Source organism: Peromyscus maniculatus, chromosome 6, assembly GCF_049852395.1.
Source record: "Peromyscus maniculatus bairdii isolate BWxNUB_F1_BW_parent chromosome 6, HU_Pman_BW_mat_3.1, whole genome shotgun sequence".
NCBI lineage: Eukaryota > Metazoa > Chordata > Mammalia > Rodentia > Cricetidae > Peromyscus > Peromyscus maniculatus.
In genome coordinates this window covers 73640695-73659535 of record NC_134857.1, presented here as the reverse complement: position 1 = coordinate 73659535, position 18841 = coordinate 73640695, and the positions used below count along the sequence as shown (strand labels likewise).

The following is an 18841-nucleotide window of genomic DNA, read 5'->3' as shown; positions in this document are numbered from 1 at the left end:
CCACTTCCTAAATTTAACCCCAGTAGCACAGACACTGAGAGCAACAATTAATAAATGGGACCTCTTGAAACTTAGAAGCTTCTGTAAGGCAAAGGACACAGTAATAAGAAACAATGACAGCCTAAAGAATTGGAACCCCCCCATCTAACAGTGGGCTGATCTCTAAAAAATATAAAGAACTCAAAAAAGTAGATAGAAAATATCAAACAATCCAATTAAAAAATGAGCTACCAAGCTAAACAGAGTATTCTCAACAGAAGAATCCCAAATGGCTGAAAGATATTTAAGGAATTGCTCAGCATCTTTAGTTATCAGGGAAATGCAAATCAAAATGACTCTGAGATACCATTTTACAATTGTCAGAATGGCTAAGATAAAAAACAGATGACAACTTATTTTGTAGAGGATGTAGAACAAAGGAAACACTCCTCCACTGTTGGTGAGAGTGCAATCTTGCACAGGCATTTTGGAAATCAGTAATGATTTTTCTTAGAAAAATAGGAATCCATCTACCTCAAGACCCAATGATACCACTCTTGGACATCAATTACATCACAAGAACATTTGCTCAACTATGTTTAGAGCACCATTATTCATAACAGCCAGAACCTGGAAGCAACCTAGATCCCCCTCAACTAAAGAACAGATAAAGAAAATGTGGTATATATACAAAATGGAGTATTACTCAGTTTTAAAAAAATGACATTATGAAATTTGTAGGCAAATGGATGGGACTAGAAAATGTCATTCTGAGTGAGGTGACCCAGACTCAGGAAGACAAGCTTGGTAAGCATTCACTCATAATTGGATACTAGAGTTAAAGCAAAGGATAATCAGAATACAATCTACAGCTCCAGAGAAACTAGGAAACAAGGAGAACCCTAAGAGGGTTACAGATCATCTTGGGAAGGGGAAACAGAGGAGATCCCCTAGAGTAGACTGGGGATGACTACAAGCAATAATGGTGAGGCTCCCTGAACTGGTCTACCATTGTAATCAGGTTGGTGAATACCCCAACTGTCATCATAGAGCCTTTATCCAGTAACTGATTAATGCAGATGCAGAGACCCACAACCAAGCACCAAGCCGAACTCCAGGAGTCCAGTCAAAGAGAAGGAAGAGTGATTATATTAGCAAGGGAAATCAAGATCATGATGGGGAAATCTACAGAGACTAGTGAACCAAGCTAATAGAAACTCAGGATCTTTAGACCAACAGCTATAGAACCTGCATGGGATCAGATTAGGCCCTCTGTGTACCAAAGCCAGTTGTATACTTGGGTCTGTTTGAGGGGCCCCTGGCAGTGTGATCAAAATCTATCCCTGGTACATGATCTGCCTCTCTAGATTCCATTCACTGTGATGGCAGAGACTGACTCAACTCTGCCAGTGTAAGGCTAACTTGGTCGATAGAATAGCTTCTGAGAGTGCCAGACATGCAGAGTGGAAAGCCATCAAACATGAAAGAAAGATGTATAAATGAAATCATGGTTACCTCTTGAGTTCCTGCTAAAATTTTTCCGATGCCAAAGCTTTAGAATATACCCTAGTCTTTCAGAGTGGTTCCATCCTCTTTAAGAAAGTAACTGTGATGGGATAGAGTAATGGTTCTGCAGTAAAGTTGCTGGATAACTTTCCAGAAGACTGGCATCCAATTTACTGCTTTCAAGGGTACCTGACAATAGTCGGTAACTCCAGTTATCAGTTATCCAGGGGATCCAACAGCCTCTTCTGACCTCTGAGGGCACCATATTCTCATGGTGCACAGAACCACCTGTGTAACAAGGCCCAGGCATTAGCAGGCCCCCATGCCTAAGTACAACTGTCTCTGTGACAGAAGTGCTATTCAAGGTGTAAAACCCAGCATTTCTATAAAACACAGCAAACCCCTGCCACAACTAAAATGAAGGCTTAATCCACCAAAGTCCATAGTTCTGGGAATATCTCTAAATGTTCAAACCTTGCTTGAAATACAGTAACATTATGGCTTTCATAGTGGGACTTCTGGCTAACACTTCTTGTTAACTGAAGATTCTCAACCCATAATATGGGTTTTGTGCTTAAAAGCTCATCCTGAGAAAAGCTACTTGCTCCAACAGAAATCAGAATACCTCATGTGGTTTCCAGCTTGCTAAAAAAGACTTTCTGTTGACTTCAATCCATGTTCAAACACTCTCTCTCTGTCTCTCTCTTTCTGTGTCTCTCTCTGTCTCTCTCTCTGTCTCTGTCTCTCTGTGTGTGTCTCTCTCACTATTTGTCTCTGTCTCTGTCTCTCTCTGTCTCTATGTCTCTCTCTCTTTCTCTCTCACTATTTGTCTCTATCTCTGTCTCTCTCTGTGTTTGTCTGAAAGTCTTTCTATGTGTTACTGTCAGTTTCCTTGTGCTGTATTGACCGCTGGCTTTCTCTGGTGTGTGGACACCACTGCTGCATAAGACCTGTGCCTTCTCCTGTTGGGGACCTGATCCTTTGTCTGTGACAGGTCCCCCAGACAACCACCTACCTGAAATTAAAGATCCACCTGCCCTATTCCTGGAATGAGACACTGTATGAAAAGGTCCTATACTGAGCCCCTGACAGGAGTCTGTTGCCTCATGAGAAACTTCTCCTACCCTGCAGTACATGCTCCCTGATCCTAAACACATAAAGAAGAGTCACTGTGGCTACTAGATAGCAACCTAACAAAGATTCCTAAATGAGGAACCAAACTTTCAGAAATCAAAACCAGTTGATTGATTTATCCTGGATTGAGGGAAGAACAGCATCAGAGCCAGACCTTTCAGGAGAGGTAAGCTGGGAATTGCTGGGTTGATTGAATCATTGAAGGTATTGTCACAACCTAAAGACATGATGAACTAAAGAGAGATGATAAATATGGTGAGCATTTTACTGATCACATACTAAGGTGAAAGGCCTCAAAATCCCATTGTTGGTAACAGTTGAATACATTCTGTACCTTTTGGAAACCTGAATACTGTCTCACACTCAAGGCCCAGCAATGTAAGCCTGGAAGTTCAAAGTTTAAAGAGGTAAGAACTCATCAGTGAAGGATGAAAATTATGAGATATTGAAAAGCTGAATCTTGGCAGTCAGAGGGTGGAATTGAGAAGCACTTACAATCTTCTCATAGCACACACTTAACTGGATCTGGCCAAGTGTCTCCAAGGAGGATTATCTGGAGATTTGGGAGTGGAAAGACCACCAATGAGAGTTGGTGCAGACATCCCAGAGACTGTGAGTCTGGATGGAATGAAGACTGCCAAGTTCAGAGGATTGTGCTTGGCCTTTCTTCTTGACAACCATATATGAATTCTTCCATCTTGATCTCCAAGTTGTGACTGGAAAAGGAAAACACATCTTCCCAGGTCATGTTAGTGGAAGGATTTAGTGTAAAACCCCCCAAAGAGGAAATAAAAGCTGTGTAGGAATGACACCATCCCTATTTTATTTAACATGAACCACAATAAGCAAAATACATTTTTGTTGTTTTTTGTTGGTTCCCAACTTAACAAGACATGGAATTAACTAAAACCCTAAAGTGGAGGTCGCTACAGTGAGAAGTGTTTTGCTTCAGTTGAAGTAGGTAGATCCACTTCAGGAACAGACTTTGGAGAAAAAAGATACAAACATTTAATCCAGATCTCAAGGCCTGAAGACACAAACCTTTAATCGAGATCTTGAGGTTAGAAGACACACCCAAACTGGGCCACACCCTCTGCTTGAAGCCTATAAAAGGACACGGAAGCTAGAAGCACTTGCTATTTGCCAGCTTGCCCTCACCTTGCAGCAAGTCCATTTCTTCCCTGGCAACAGAGAATATTTGGAACTCTAGGATACACTGCAGGCCACCCAAATTCCTGGACTTTGTAAGTACTGGAATCTTTTACTATCTCTTATACAGCTAGCCAATGTTGGATTAGCAGAGCTTCAGCCCTAAGTCATTCTAATAAATCACCTTTCTTAATACACAGAAAGATTCTTTTTGTATGTTCTGTTACTCTAGAGAACCTAGTACAACATTTTTTGATATGAGTGTATCAAATGTTCCAAAATTTTAAACACCTGTGTATAATTGTCAAAACCAGTTAACTACAGAACCAAGATTCAATCTAGACAAACAATGGAGTGATGTAAGAGTCCCTAGTAGCCTACACTATCTTCTCTGAAACAAGTATTGAAATCTATATAGAAAATATCAGAGATCCAAGTTTCCAGCACCATCAAAGAGGGACTAGAGGAAAAAAAAAAAAACTTAAAATCTAATTTATGCCGGGCAGTGGTGGCACATGCCTTTAATCCCAGCACTCAGGAGGCAGAGGCAGGTGGATCTCTTTGAGTTCGAGGCCCGCCTTGTCTCTAACACAAGTTCCAGGAAAGGCACAAAGCTACACAGAGAAACCTTGTCTCGAAAAGCCAAAAAAAAAAAAAAGAAAAGAAAACCAACAATCTAATTCATGTCTATTATTGTGTCTCACAAGGTGAAGAGAAAACAATTGCTAGTTCTTCATTTTGGATCCAATTTAACATTCAAACTACCTCCAGGAGAAATGGCAGGAAACGGGACAGTCCAGAGATGGGACCACACTCAAATCAACCTTCAGAATTTCTCCTACATGTGGACCATCAGCAACTTCCATTCTATTGTGGAGGAAAGGCTAGGAAGCCTTAGAAGCCCAACTTTTTCAATAGAAGCCAATGACAAATGGTGTTTGACAGTACACCCTAACGGACTCGATGAAGTAAGTGCAGATTACCTGTCAGTTAATCTAGTTTTGCTCAGCTGTTTAAAGAGTCATGTTTGGGCAAAGTTCCAATTCTGGATCATAAATGATGAAGGAGACAAAACAGAAACCATGAGGAGCATAAAAGCATTTAAGTTCATGCCAGGCCATGGCTGTGGATTCAAAAAGTACATCCTTCGAGATTTCCTCCTGTCTCATGCACCTCGTCTTCTTCCACATGACCAGCTCACCCTTCTCTGCATTGTGAGCATGGTCCAGGATTCAGTCAGCACCTCTGACTGGAACAGAAAGCCAGGAATTCAAGTTCCAAGCTGCACATTGGCAGATGAGCTAGGAGAGCTGTGGGAGAATTCCCAATTCACAGACTGCTGCCTGGTGGTAGCTGGCCAGGAATTTTGGGCTCACAAGGCCATCTTAGCAGCTCGCTCTCCAGTTTTCAGAGCCATGTTTCAACAGGACATGGAGGAGAGCAGAAAGAATCGCGTTGAGATCCCTGACCTGGAACTACAAGTCTTCAAGGCAATGATGGACTTCATTTACACAGGAACAGCACCAGACCTGGACAGCATGGCAGATGCTCTGCTGGCAGCAGCTGACAGGTATGGCCTGAAGCATTTGAAGGTCATGTGTGAGGATGCCCTCTGCAGGGACCTCTCTGTGGAGAATGCTGCCCACACTCTCTTCCTGGCTGACCTCCACAGCTCAGGGCAGCTGAAAACCCAGACACTGGATTTCATTACAGCTCATGTTTCTGAGGTCTCTGAGACCTCAGGCTGGAAGGCAATGGTGGACTTATGTCCGTATTTATTGGCTGAAGCACAACGTTATCTGGCTTCTGCTCATCTCCCTTTCTTGGTGCCCCCTTTCAAACGCTTGAAGCGATCCTAGGACCTGGTCAGCCTTGTCCTATACTTGTAACCCAGAAGCAGCAGCCAATGTTGTTACCAAAGACACTAGGCTAGACTATGGGAAGTGTGGAACATTTCTAGTGAAGCTAGCGAGAAACAGCATGGTGGCTGAGGCTTAATAGAGATGTAAAGGAGTCGATGTCTGTATTGGACTGAGAAGATCATATGACCAAGGGCTCAGCAAAGGAACAAACAAAAATGAATATTTCCTTTCAAGAGAAGTAGAAATGAATGAAGATTTTTTCTCTAAACTTGGTGGGGGGGACTGTAGAGAACACTCAGTTGCAAAAGCAATTGTTGCTCTTGCAGAGGACCCTTGTTCAGTCTTCCTCTCGTCTCCATGGTCACATCAATCTCTGTAGACCCTACCTACCCAAAATAAAATATCAACAAATAAAAATTTAAACTCTGTTAGTAGAATCCAATATTGTTTGTGTTTGAAAAACCCTATTTTAGTCTTTCCAGCTCTGCTCAGCTGTGGAAGTTTGTGCAGGGCACTTACTCCTACACACACACAGAATTCAGTGAAATTATCCCTAATGAAATTCTCTTATAATCATACATTTGTGCATAGCCCAATCGACATCAGTTAGGCTTTCTCCAGCATCTGAGAGCAGATACTGAGGTCCAAACATTAGATATAGTGCAGGGAACTTCAAGGAAGAGAAGACAGGATTGTAGTGTGATACCTCAGTATAACCCCCCACTCTATCCCCTACAGACAAAGAAGTTTAAACCAGGATTCATAAGTGTAGATAAGAACTTAGACCCCTTTTCCCCAGGTGGCTGTATCTGCTACAGGGACTTTGGAAAACACAGTCAGGATATTCAACCAAAAGACTAAAAAGGGAGGCGGGTTAAAATAAATTATATGGTCTGTGCCTTTAAGAACTAGCCTCACAAAGAAAGAGGAGTGCTCCTTCCAACCTCCCTGCTGTGAGTGAGAGAGAGATTTAGAAGAGCCTCCCTGGAGGCTTGTATACTTAGACAACACTTTACTTTTGCATTCTGTACCTAAACTCTCCAGTGGCAGCTTTGGGGAAACAATCTAGGCACAACAAGACCCTCACTCTATTGTCTCAAAAAGGGGGCCTTAGACAAAGATATCTCAATATAGATAGACCCAGGTCAGTTTCAAGTCCCCAGAAATGATGGTGCCAGCCCCAGGAACATAAGAACAGACTCAGGATGTCTGATGGTAACCAATTAACCACGAGATGACCCTCTCCAGAGATAACATGACCTGACCCCTGAGAGGAGTTGTAAAACTCCTGACAGGGCAAACAGACAAGCTAGAATAAGATAAAGTCCAGGCCGGGGGGAAAAAAATGGACCAATCAAGGATGGACCCTTACTAACCCCCTCCCCTCTAAGAAATTTTATGGGTTTTGCCTATAAAAACTAACTTCCCCAAGAAAGAGGTACTCCTCCCTGCCTCACTGTATTGGGTGTAGGAATGAGTCCCTGTCTAGACTTGTATCTGCAGAATAAACCTTGCTGTTGCATTCTGGACATCCAAGGTCTTCAGTGGTCTCTTTGCGGGGTCACAATCTGGGCATAACAGTAGGATGGATCAAAGGTATCAGGTAAAAGGAACACACAGATTTATCTAAACAGGGTCCATGGGGATTCACAGACACTGAACAGGCAATCACAGAGCATGCATGGGTCTGTACTAAGTCCTCTATGTATGTACTGTGCTTGTTTAGCTCAGGGGTTGTGTGGAAGTCCTAGCAACAGGAGTGTGTGGAGTCTCTGAACTGTTTGTCTGATATTGGAAACTTTTCTTCTGAGTTCCTCCTCCAGCCTTGATATGAGGGTTTGTGCCTACTATTATTACATTTTGTTATCTTGTGTTCATTTGATATCCCCTGGAGATCTTTTCTTTTCTGAAGGGAAACTGAGGAGTAGTACAAATATGTGGAGTGGAGAGAGGGAAGACTATGGTCAGGTGGGATTTTGTGAGAGAAGAAAAAATAAAAACAAACAAAAAAAAGAAATTAACAAATAATAGAAAGACATTTGGGGAAGAAGTATTTGGACAGATCTATAAAGGAGCAAAGAATGTGAAGATCATTTTGTCCCCTGTAAATGCCCACAAAAGGTGTCTTCAGTAGAGATGGAGATCAATAATCAAGTAGATAGGATGACCCATTAGATGGGTAGTCAGTCACTTTGTCAAGCCATTTTTGATATTGCCTCATGGGCCCATGGACAAAGCAGCCATGGCAGGTGAATAGAGGTTATCTGTGACATCAACAACCTGGACATCCATTCATGACTGACCGAGTTACAGTTGCTGCAGGGTGCCAGATCTGCCAACAGCAGAGACCAATACAGAGCCCCAGAGGTGTCACCATTTTTCCAGGCTGACTAGCCAACTAATTCATGAGAGGATGACTACATTGTGCCACTTCCTCTGTGGAATGGACCACATGGGATAGTATTTACCAGGAAGCATTTTTCTCCATAGCCCAGACATGGATGTAGGAACCAGGTATTAGAAAAGAAAATAGAAAAGAAACCAATCAATCATTATCACCCCTACTGACATCTAGGAAAAAAACTTGCTCTCTGTTTCCATGATTTGAGTCACATGAACATAATGATATGTGGATAGGAGAGTGATGTCAAAAGCTTTGAGGAAAAATAATAATGTGAGAAGTTTTAATTGTGATAAACAAGGTCATTTGAAAAGAGAGTATAAACAGGCATTCTTAGAAACCAAGTGTTTGAGGAACAATGGCAAGAGAATGCCCCTACCTTGTGGATTATGCACAAGGTGTAGGAAGAGTAAACACAGGACTAAGGAATGTAGATCAACAAGTGACAGACAAGGTAATCCTTTGCCTCTGCTTTTAGGAAACTCCCTAAGGGCCTCATGCAGGCCCCATGGGGAATTCAGTTCAGACCTTTCCTGCCATTGTAGAAGAAATCACTTCTCAGAGCAATTAAATAACCAAATGCCTATTGTAATAATCCAGGCTGATAGGTGATAGAACAGTTGAAGCAGAGAAAACAGGAAATTCAGGAGAAACCATAAAGAAAGATTTTTTGGCAAACATCTTTAAATGAACAAAGACCAAAATTAAAAACAGGAATAAATGATGCTATCTTGGAAGGTTTAGTAGTTTAGATGTGGATGTTACAATAATTGCACCAGAATTTTGGCATCCACATTGACCTCTTCAGGATGTAAATGTTCAGCTGTTAGCTATTAGAACGTTATCTCAAGTGAACCAGAGCACAAGATGGCTTGAATATATAGGGCAAGAAGGGCAGAGAGGAAAATTAAAGCCATATATGATTAATATAGCTATGAATTTATTGGGCCATGATCTATTACAACAATGAAATATCAGATTAACATTTCTCTAACCTCAGAAACAAACTATAAACTAACACATGTTTCTGAGAGAAATATTAGGAGATATTATAAAGAGCAGTCCCAGGCAATGCAGATTGTACAAGAACAGGGCACAACAACTGCTGAACTTTCAAAGACACCAACAGCTCCACCTTTAAAATGGTTAACAGACAAGCCTGCATGGGTTCAGCAATGGCCTTTAACAACAGAAAATGTAGGCTTTAAAAGAGCTGGAATGAGAGCAGTTAAATGCTCATCATATTGAAAAATCAACCAGCCCTTGGAATTCTCCTGTATTTGTTATTAAAAAGAAATCTGGTTTATGGTGATATTTTGTTTGTACTGAAATGCGATTTTAATTTTATGTTAATAAATAAAGTTGCCATGGGGTCAGAGCTATTAGAGCCATAGCAAGAGCGTGATGGTTAGAAGAGCTAGGTAGATTTCTGTGTGTTCAGGGATGCAGCCAGTATTGGAGACATATGCCTTTAAGACCTGGAGGGCGGTACTTACAGGCAGTGATGAGGCAGTCATGTGGTTGGGTTTAGAACCAATGAGAAGGCAGAACAGAAAGACTATTTAAACACAGACAAACAGGAAGTAGCTCTCTCGGGGGGGGGAAGTTAGGAGCACTGCAGGAGGTAAGATTTTATCTCTGAGCTCTGACTTCTCAGCTTTCTCTTTTACATTGGCTCTGTGTTTCTTATTTTAATAAGACGATTGGTTACATCTACACTGGTTATTGGAGAATGATAACAGACCTAAGAGCAATTCAGAAAGTAATTCAGTCAATGGGCTCTCTGCAATCTGCTTTTCCTTTGCCTACTTTATTATCTAAAGGATGGTCTCTTATAGTTATCAATTTAAAAGACTGTTTCTTTTCATTATCCTTACAAGAAAAAGACAGAGAAAGATTTGCCTTCACGGTACCTACAGCCAGTTAGGTATGTCAATGGAAGGTTCTCCCACAGGGAATGTTGAATAGCCCAACCCTGTGCCAATATTTTGTATGAGAGCCATTGAAAGTTTGGAAATTTGATTTAGGAACAATATCCTGAATCTATAATTTATTATTACACGGATGATATTTTACTATCTGATTCAAATGCAGAGAGAAGGAATGTTGGAAGAATTAAAGAAAATTTTGCCTTGTTGGAGATTACAAATCGCTCCTGAAAAGATATAAAAGGGAGATTCAATTAATTATTTGGGATATAAAATAGCTCTTCAAAAATTAGAACCCCAAAGGTACATATTAGGAGAAATTACGTACTCTTAATGACTTCTAAAGGTTATTTGGAGACATTTTCCATCCATGAAAATGGGGTAAAAAAAAGAGGAACTGAGCAATTTGTTCAAAACTTTTGAGAGGGAAAAGGGCTTAAATCATCCAAGAGAATTGTTAGCTAAAGCCGAGAGAGAATTGGCCTTGGTGGAAAAGAAAGTAAAGGAAGAACATGTGGATCATGTAGATCTAAATCTTGATTGTATTTTGGTTATTTTCCCCTCTAAGCATTCTCCTACAGGAATTTTAACGCAGGGAAAGATATTATATTGGAATGGATATTTCTATCAAACAGAGTAAATTATTAAAAACCTATATGGAGATATCTCTGACTTGATTTTAAAAGGAAAATTGTGACTTTTCAATTAGCAGGAATAGAGTGAGCTGAAATTGTAGTACCTTTAACTAAGGAGGAAATTGATCAATTATGGGCAGAAAGTGATCCTTGCAAAGAGCTGGCAGTAATTTTTTTTGGAGAGATTAACAGCAAATATCCCAAAAGTGAGAGAATTGAACTTATTCAGAAATCTGATTGGATTCTGGCTCCCTTTGTTCAGGAAACACTCATATCTGGAGCCCATACATTTTATACCAAAGCAAACCAACAAGGAAAGGCAGATTATAAGTCAGAAAATTTAAGTAAAGTGGTTCAAAGTCCTTATAATTTGGTTCAAAAATTGGAATTATATGCCAATCTGTTGGTATTAGTAGTTTTTCAGAATGTCTCAACATAGTTACTGACTCTCAGTATGCTAAAACCGTGGTCTTACATATTGAGACTGCAACATTTATCCCTGATGAGTCAGAATTAATTTTGTTACTTATTTAGTTACAAGATATAATCAGGAATATGAAGCATCCTTTATACCAACTTACATCTGATCCCATATGACTCTGCCATGCCTTCTAGCACAAGTTATTGATGAGATTGATAAACTATTGATAGGAAATGTGCTGGATGCCTCAGAATTTCATAAAAACATCAGGGCAATAGCAAACATTTAAAAAGTTTTTTTTTTTCCATAACCTGGCAACAAGTCAAGGAAATTGTAAGGAAATGTACTACTTGTTCTTTTTACAGTCAGACTCTGCTACCAGCAGAATGTAACACAAAGGGTACTCAGAAGAATGAAATCTGGCAGATGGATGTGTTTCACTATGCAGAATTTTGAAAATTGAAATATGTATACCACACCATTGATACCTATTCAGGATTTCAGTGGGCAACTGCTCTGAGTTCTGAAAAAGCTGATTTGGTAATCATGAATTTGCTAGAAATTATGGCCATCAGGAGCATACCTGCACAAATTTAAACTGCCAATGCTCCAGCATATGTCTCTAGTATAATGAAACATTATTTTGCTTATTACAATATAAAGCATATTACAGGTATACCACATAATTCTACAGGCTAAGAAATCATGGAAAGATCAAATCGAACTCGAAAGGATATGCTAAATAAACAAAAAGGGGTAACAACGCCCCCAAAATAGATTGCATAATGCTCTATTAACTTTGAATTTTCTTAGTGCTAATGAGAAAGGAACAACAGCTGTGGAGAGACATTAGATAATAGAAAAAACTAGAAAATTAAATGAGCCTGTATATTTTAATGATGTACAGACCTCAGAATGGAAACCAGTGTATGTGTTACATTGGGGAGGAGGTTTTGCTTTTGTTTCTGTAGGAGAAAAGCTGTGGATACCATCAAAATTGATAAAGGTTCAATTTGAACAAGAGGGCCGTCTTAATTAGAAGAGGTGATAGTTCATTAACCAGCATGAACATCCAATTTAAACTAACTTATACCACTAACAAATCCCTTTTCATTTAATCAGATATAATTTGAAAAAGGGAACCTCCCCAAAGTTAGGTTTGGGGAATGTTTTTTTTTTCCTCTTTTGTCTTTCAGGAGAATGAAGGCTAAGGAATTTGAAGAACATTGGACAAATAAGACATCTGAGAAAAGGGACAGACCATCCAGACAAAAACTGTCCTAAGAAAGAAAGTAAATTGGACTATTGGTATATCACATATACAGTTTCATAAATTTTCCTAAATGTTTGTTTCTGCTGTGTTCTACAAACTCTTAACACACATGATCTTTATGCAGTCCCTGTTCAATTAAAAATTAAAACTGTTTTTGGAGTTGGAGAATGGCTCTGTCCTTCTCTAAACATAAGCATGTTTGTGAAAAGGAAAATGCAAAATCTCTGTATTGTGTCAGTAGAGCAATCTCATATGGGACAGAAGAAAACCAAAATTAAGGGCCTATTCTACTACTACTATGCTCAATTCTTTGGTTCTATTTTGATTCTTTAAACTTTTCTTAAGGTATGAATTTATATCAAAATTTCTAAGATTCATATGTATATACATAATATTTTTAACTTTTGTAATGATATTAATGGTCATTTAGAGTACTAACTAATTCTAGGGAAAAAAAGGCTTCATTTAAGTGCCTATACATGTTTTTGTGTTGGAGTCTCTATCAGTTTTCTGCAAGGAATCATGACCAAGCCGAACAGCAATTTGAAGTCTCCAGAAAGATGATGGGGCCCCACAATGACAATTCCATCTGAACAATAATAAAACCACTAAGTTGGCAAACATCACCCAAAGATCTGCTTTGGTTTACAAACTGCTAAGGACAATTTCAAGATGGCTAGCTGAGATGATCCAGCCTCACAGACTACTCAAACAAGGACTTGAGATAAGCCCTGCACTTTTGCAGTACGCAGAGACTAGACAACAAATGATCCAGCTTCCTCTCCCAGTACTTGACAGTTAGCCCAAAATCTGTCTTTTCAGGATCCCCTGAAGATTCTTGCCCACATTCCCAAGAGATGAGGCAGGTGTTTTTTTTTCTTTCAAAGGGTTTTGGGATTGGGATAAGTGTCAGTGTTTAGGATGGTTGGTTACAAGTTGTTATTGTTAATGGTCAGAAAGAGGCTAAACAAAGGAGATAAGATTTGAGGTTCTTATTTGAAAACAAAAAGGAAAGAAAAAAGAGGATATAGAGAAGATGTAGATTATTGAATCTACTCTGAAAATAAAGTTATAGAAATGATAGAATAAAGGGTAGATTATTGAATCTACTCAGAAAAGAAAATGTAGATTATATCTGCTTCTAGAAAGCAACTACTAGTTTTAAATACTTTATTGGATTGGATTTTTGTATATTGTATACAAATTATGTATATGGATACAAATTTGAGATTGATTTTGTTAGAAAATACTGTATGTATATTTCTAATCTTGTTCAGGATATTGTACTTATACAGTTCATTTAACAATGTAATGAATTTGCTAATCCTTGAATGTTATTATTGCCAACTATTAGGATGTAAAGGAATGAAAGTTAGTAGTTAGACATTACAATAGAACTTATATCATATTAGCTATGTTTTCAAGGTCAAGTAGAGATACATTTTAGATAGACAGGTCATCTTCACACCCTTCAGAGAATTACAGAATATGCCATTTAAAGATGTTTTAATAACATAATTTTTTTCTTTTATAATGACTATGAGACATGTCTGTTCCTGGCAGCACTAATCTACTTCAGAGAAGATATGGGCATTGAAGAACCTGCACTTGGAGTTAACTTTCATTGTGGCAAATGTTAGCCACTGGGCAACAAAGTGTCCTGGCATTGACTTATGACAGTATGCTGTCCAAAATGGATAAGCAAGACACAATAAATGTGGGGGGACTGCCCATCCTTGCCAAGACAAGTGTGGTTGCAACTTGGCAACAGGATTCCTCTAAGGCCAGGACAGTATGGCACCATCGCTGAAGTGGCTTTGCAATCTGGAAAAGGTACAGTGCTCAAAGGCAGCTGAGCAGGCAGTAGGTCAATGGCTCCTGGAGTGCAGTGGAACAGTGGCTGGAACAGTTATTCTTGGAGGAGTAACTAGGCTGATGGAGTCTGGCTGCTCAATGGTAGACTGGCATTTAATAAAGCAGATGAATCCACCCACAAGCTGAGAAGAATGGGAAGCTGAATTCTAAAAATAGCAACAATTTCCAGAATTTAAAATCCTGAATCATGACAGTACACTGGCTGAATTTAAGGGTTTTGTTTGCTTGTTTGTTTGTTGAGACAGGGTTTCTCTGTGTAGTTTTGGTGCCTGTCCTGGGGAATTTAAGTTTATCTGGTACATGGAATACTCACACCAAATGTGAGGTTGAGTTGTAGGCCTTGTGTATATTCTGCTTCAAAAATGAGTCTGTCAGATAAGCTAAGCCTATAGGCCAAAGATGATGCCCCAGTGTTGCAGAGAAATCTCTGGTGACTGTCTAGGAAGCCCGCTGTTTCTGTCATAACTCATATTTTTAAAAAGTCACTTGTTGGTACTTGCTGTTTTACTAGGTAATGTTACTTCCTTCTCAGGTCTCCGAGGGACTTGAAGATTAGATAGTTATAGTTTTCGTTGTTAATAAATTCAGAAAAGGAACTCACTAAGAGGTGTAATGTGTATAAGTTTAAAAGACATGATAAGAAAGTTTTCTGTTGGTAATACGAGATAGGATAGAAAGTGAATTAGGTACATTTTAGACTCACCAAAATAGGATAGAAAATGAAATATTTTTTCTGAATTTATCAATTGCAAATTGACTGGACATTATGATGTATTTATTGCTTGTATACATAGTATATAGTTATTGTACTTATTGTATATAGTTTTTCTTATATAAGTTATAACTTTATTTTATTATTTTTTATTAGACAAATAATATTTTTTGTGCTTTAATAAATAAAACGTGTCTGGAGATCAAAGGAAAAAGCAAGCAACAATGCAGAAGTAATGCAATGTTAGCACACGCCTTTAATCCTATCACTTGGCGAGCAGGATCTCTGTGAGTTCAAGGCCACACTGGAAACACAGCCATGTGCAGTGGTGCATGCCTTAATTCCAAAACTAGTTAACCATGGAGGGCTGTACAAATTGACAGGAAGTGACAGAATTGGGCATGAAGAGGAAGTGATGAAGCTGAACAGAGAGCAAATCAGATGGCAGAACAGCAAGGCATATAGGCTTGGGTAGACAGGAAGTAACTTGCATTTGGAAAAAGCAGTGTTGGTGAGGTAAGGTTGGCTGGTGGCTTTCTCTTTCCCTGATCTCTCTAAGGCTTTCACCCCTGTATTGTATCTGTGTTTTTTATTTAATAAGACCATTTAGAATTTATCTACAACAGCTGCTGCTGATTACCAGATCTGCCAACAGCAGAGACCAACACAGAGCCCCAGATATGTCACCGTTCCCCAGGCTGACCAGCCAACAGCTTGGTGAAAGGATGACTACATTGTCCACTTCCTCTGTGGAATGGACACTTTGTCCTTCCTGGAGAGGATGCTTATTCTAGTTAATGGACTCCCAGGGTTCCTCCCTTACATACATGACCAGCCCTGCCCCTCCAGTGACAATGATTGGGATAACTTTTGCTGATGATGGTCCACAGATTACCTGCCCTCAGGGATGCCCAGAATGGGGGTCTTGGATCCTGATTGGTATTTTAATTTTTTATTTTTTTTCTCTTGGCTGCAGTCATGGGACATGGAGGCTTCCTCCTCTTTTTCCCATTCCTCCTCTGAGAAATGCCTTTAATATATCCAGATACCAGTAAATTGGGACATGTAACAGGTAATTGAACCCCAATATTTCAAGGGAATTATCTGACTTCTGCCAGTGAACAATCAAATGAAAAGAGTTACCTTATTTCCACACTTTTACCTAAGCACTGAACCCTCCCTTTCTGAGTCTTTTTCTCCTGCCCACTTGCATTCCTGAGTAAGGAATCTCTGACTCTAAAGATCCTTCACCTACTGACCTCTGATCTGTTCTCTGGTACCAGACAGACCACTAAGCATGGACAGGTATGGAAGCAGGCTAGGGTACATGCTAATAAGTTTACAATTTGAACCCACATTGGATCATAAAACTCCAGATGGCTTTCTAGAGTCTGACTGTCCATCTAATGGGTCATCCTATCTACTTGATTACTGACCTCCTTCTCTACTGAAGACACCTTTCCTGGGCAATTACAGGGAACAAAAGGATCTTCACATTCTTTGCTCCTTTGTAGATCTGTGCAAATACTTCCCCAAATGTCTTTCCATTATTTCATTATTTCCTTTTTGGTTTTTATTTTTCCTTCTCTCATACAATCCCATCTGGCCACAGAATCCTCTCCCTCCACTCCACACACACATACTACTCCTCTGTTTCCCTACAGAAAAGCACAGGTCTCTGGGGGTTATCAACTGGACACAACATACTAAGGTGTAATAATAGTAGGCACAACACTCATATCAAGGCTAGAGGAGCCAACCCAGAAGGAAGAAAATGTTCCCAAGATCAGACAAATATGTCAGAGGCTCCTCATACTCACCTTCTTAGGAGTTCCACAAACCACTGAACTAAACAACCACAGCATGTATTCAGAGGATTTAGTACAAACCACTGCAGGCTCTCTGATTGCCTCTTAGCCTAGGTGTCTGGGAGATGGAATGAGCTCTATTTACATGAATCAGTGGGCTCTTTCCCCTCATGGCTTTAATTCCTCCTACAATCCTGCCTTCCTCTGTTCCTTGATGTTTCCTGAGTTCTGCCTATGTTTGGCTGTGGATCTCAGGATCTGCTCCCATCAGCTGCTGGAGAAAGCCTAACTGATATTGATTGGGCTAAGCACCATGCTATGAGTGTAACAGAGTTTCATTAGGTATTTTCACATTGATGTGTGTGTGTGTGTGTGTGTGTGTGTGTGTGTGTGTGTGTGTGTGAAGTCTGCACAAACTTCCAAAGCTGAGCAGAGCTGGATGGACTAAAATGGCATTCTTCAAACAGAAACACTACTGGAATCAACAAACTGATTTTAAATTTTTATTCATTTTATATTTTATTTGGTTAGGTACTGTCTACAGAGATGGATGTGCCCATGGAGACAAGAGGAGGACTGAACAAGGGTCCTCCGCAAGAGCAAGAATTGCTTTAACCAACTGAGTCATCTCTCTAGTCCCACAAACTCACTTTGGAGAAACATGTCTTCATTCACTTCCCCTTTTCATATAACCAAATATTGACCTTTATTTTCTTCATTATGAGTGCTTCACAATATTTTCTGCTCAGTCCAATACAGACAAGTTTCTACAAAGAAATCCTGTTGTAATATTCTTCGGGTGAGCAACTAAAATGTATTCCAGTTCATAACTCATAGGAGAGAAAAATCAAACCAGTACAGTAACATGGTAGTGTATACAACATAGCTCAGCGCTTTCCCTCCCTTAACCTGATGATCACCTCATTTATAGCTGTATTAAAGCCTGAGCCACCATGCTGACTTTTCCTAGTTTCACTGGAAATGCTACACACACCCATAGGCTACCCAGGTGTCATTGGTAACAACACTGGCTGCTGCTTCAGGGAGACAATTGTAGGTCACAGCTGACCAGGTCCTAAGATTGCTTCAAGGATTTGAGAGGGGGCTCCAAGAAAGGGAGATGAGCAAAAGCCAGATAACTTTGGGCTTCAGCCACTAAATGGGGACTTGAGCCCACCAATGCCTTCCAGCCTGAGGTATCAGACTCCTCAGAAGCATGAGCTGTAATGAAATCCAGTGCCTTGGTATTCAGCTGCCATGAGCTGTGGAGTTCAGCCAGGAAGAGAGTGTGGGCAGCATTCTCCACATTGAGGTCCCTGAAGAGGGCATCCTCACACATGACCTTCAAACATTCCAGACCATACTTGTCAGCATCTGCCAGCAGAACATCTGCCTTGCTGTCCAGGTCTGGTGCTGTTCCTGTGTAAATGAAGTCCATCATTGCCCTTGAAGACTTGTGGCTCCAGGTCAGGGATCTCAATGCGATTCTTTCTGCTCTCCTCCATGTCATGTTGAAAATGGCTCTGAAAACTGAAGAGCAAGCTGCTAAGATGGCCTTGTGAGCCTGGAATTCCTGGCCAGATACCACCAGGCAACAGTCTGTGAACTGGGAATTCTCCCAGAGCTCTCCTGGTTCATCTGCCAATGTGCAGCTTGGAACTTTAATCCCTGGCTTTCTGTTCTGGTCAGAGGCACTGAAGGAGTCCTGGATCATGCTCACCATGCAGAGGAGGGTGAGCTGGTTGTCTGGAAGAAGACAAGGCACATGATAACAGGAGCAAATCTCAAAGCATGTACTTTTTGAATCTATAGTCAAGGCCTGGCATGAACTTAAAGGCTTTTGGGCTCCTCATGGTTTCCATTTTGTCTCCTTTAGCATTTATGTTCCTGAAGTGGAACTTTGACTCCTTAGACAACTGAGCAAAACTAGATCAACTGACAGGTAATCTGCACTTACTTCATCGAGTCCATTAGGGATTACTGTCAAACACCATTTGTCATTGGCTTCTATTGAAAAAGTTGGGCTTCTAAGGCTTCCTAGCCTTTCCTCCACAATAATATGGAAGTTGCTGATGGTCCACATGTAGGAAAAATTCTGAAGCCTGATTTGAGTGTGGTCCCATCTCTGGGCTGTCCCACCTCCCACCATTTCTCCTGG

At 40.2% G+C, this 18841-nt stretch overlaps 1 pseudogene; it reads left to right on the top strand.

The window, feature by feature from the left end:
• Positions 1-4544: 4544 nt before the first annotated feature.
• On the top strand, positions 4545-5627 carry LOC102922667 (speckle-type POZ protein pseudogene; annotated as a pseudogene).
• The last annotated feature ends 13214 nt before the right edge of the window (positions 5628-18841 follow it).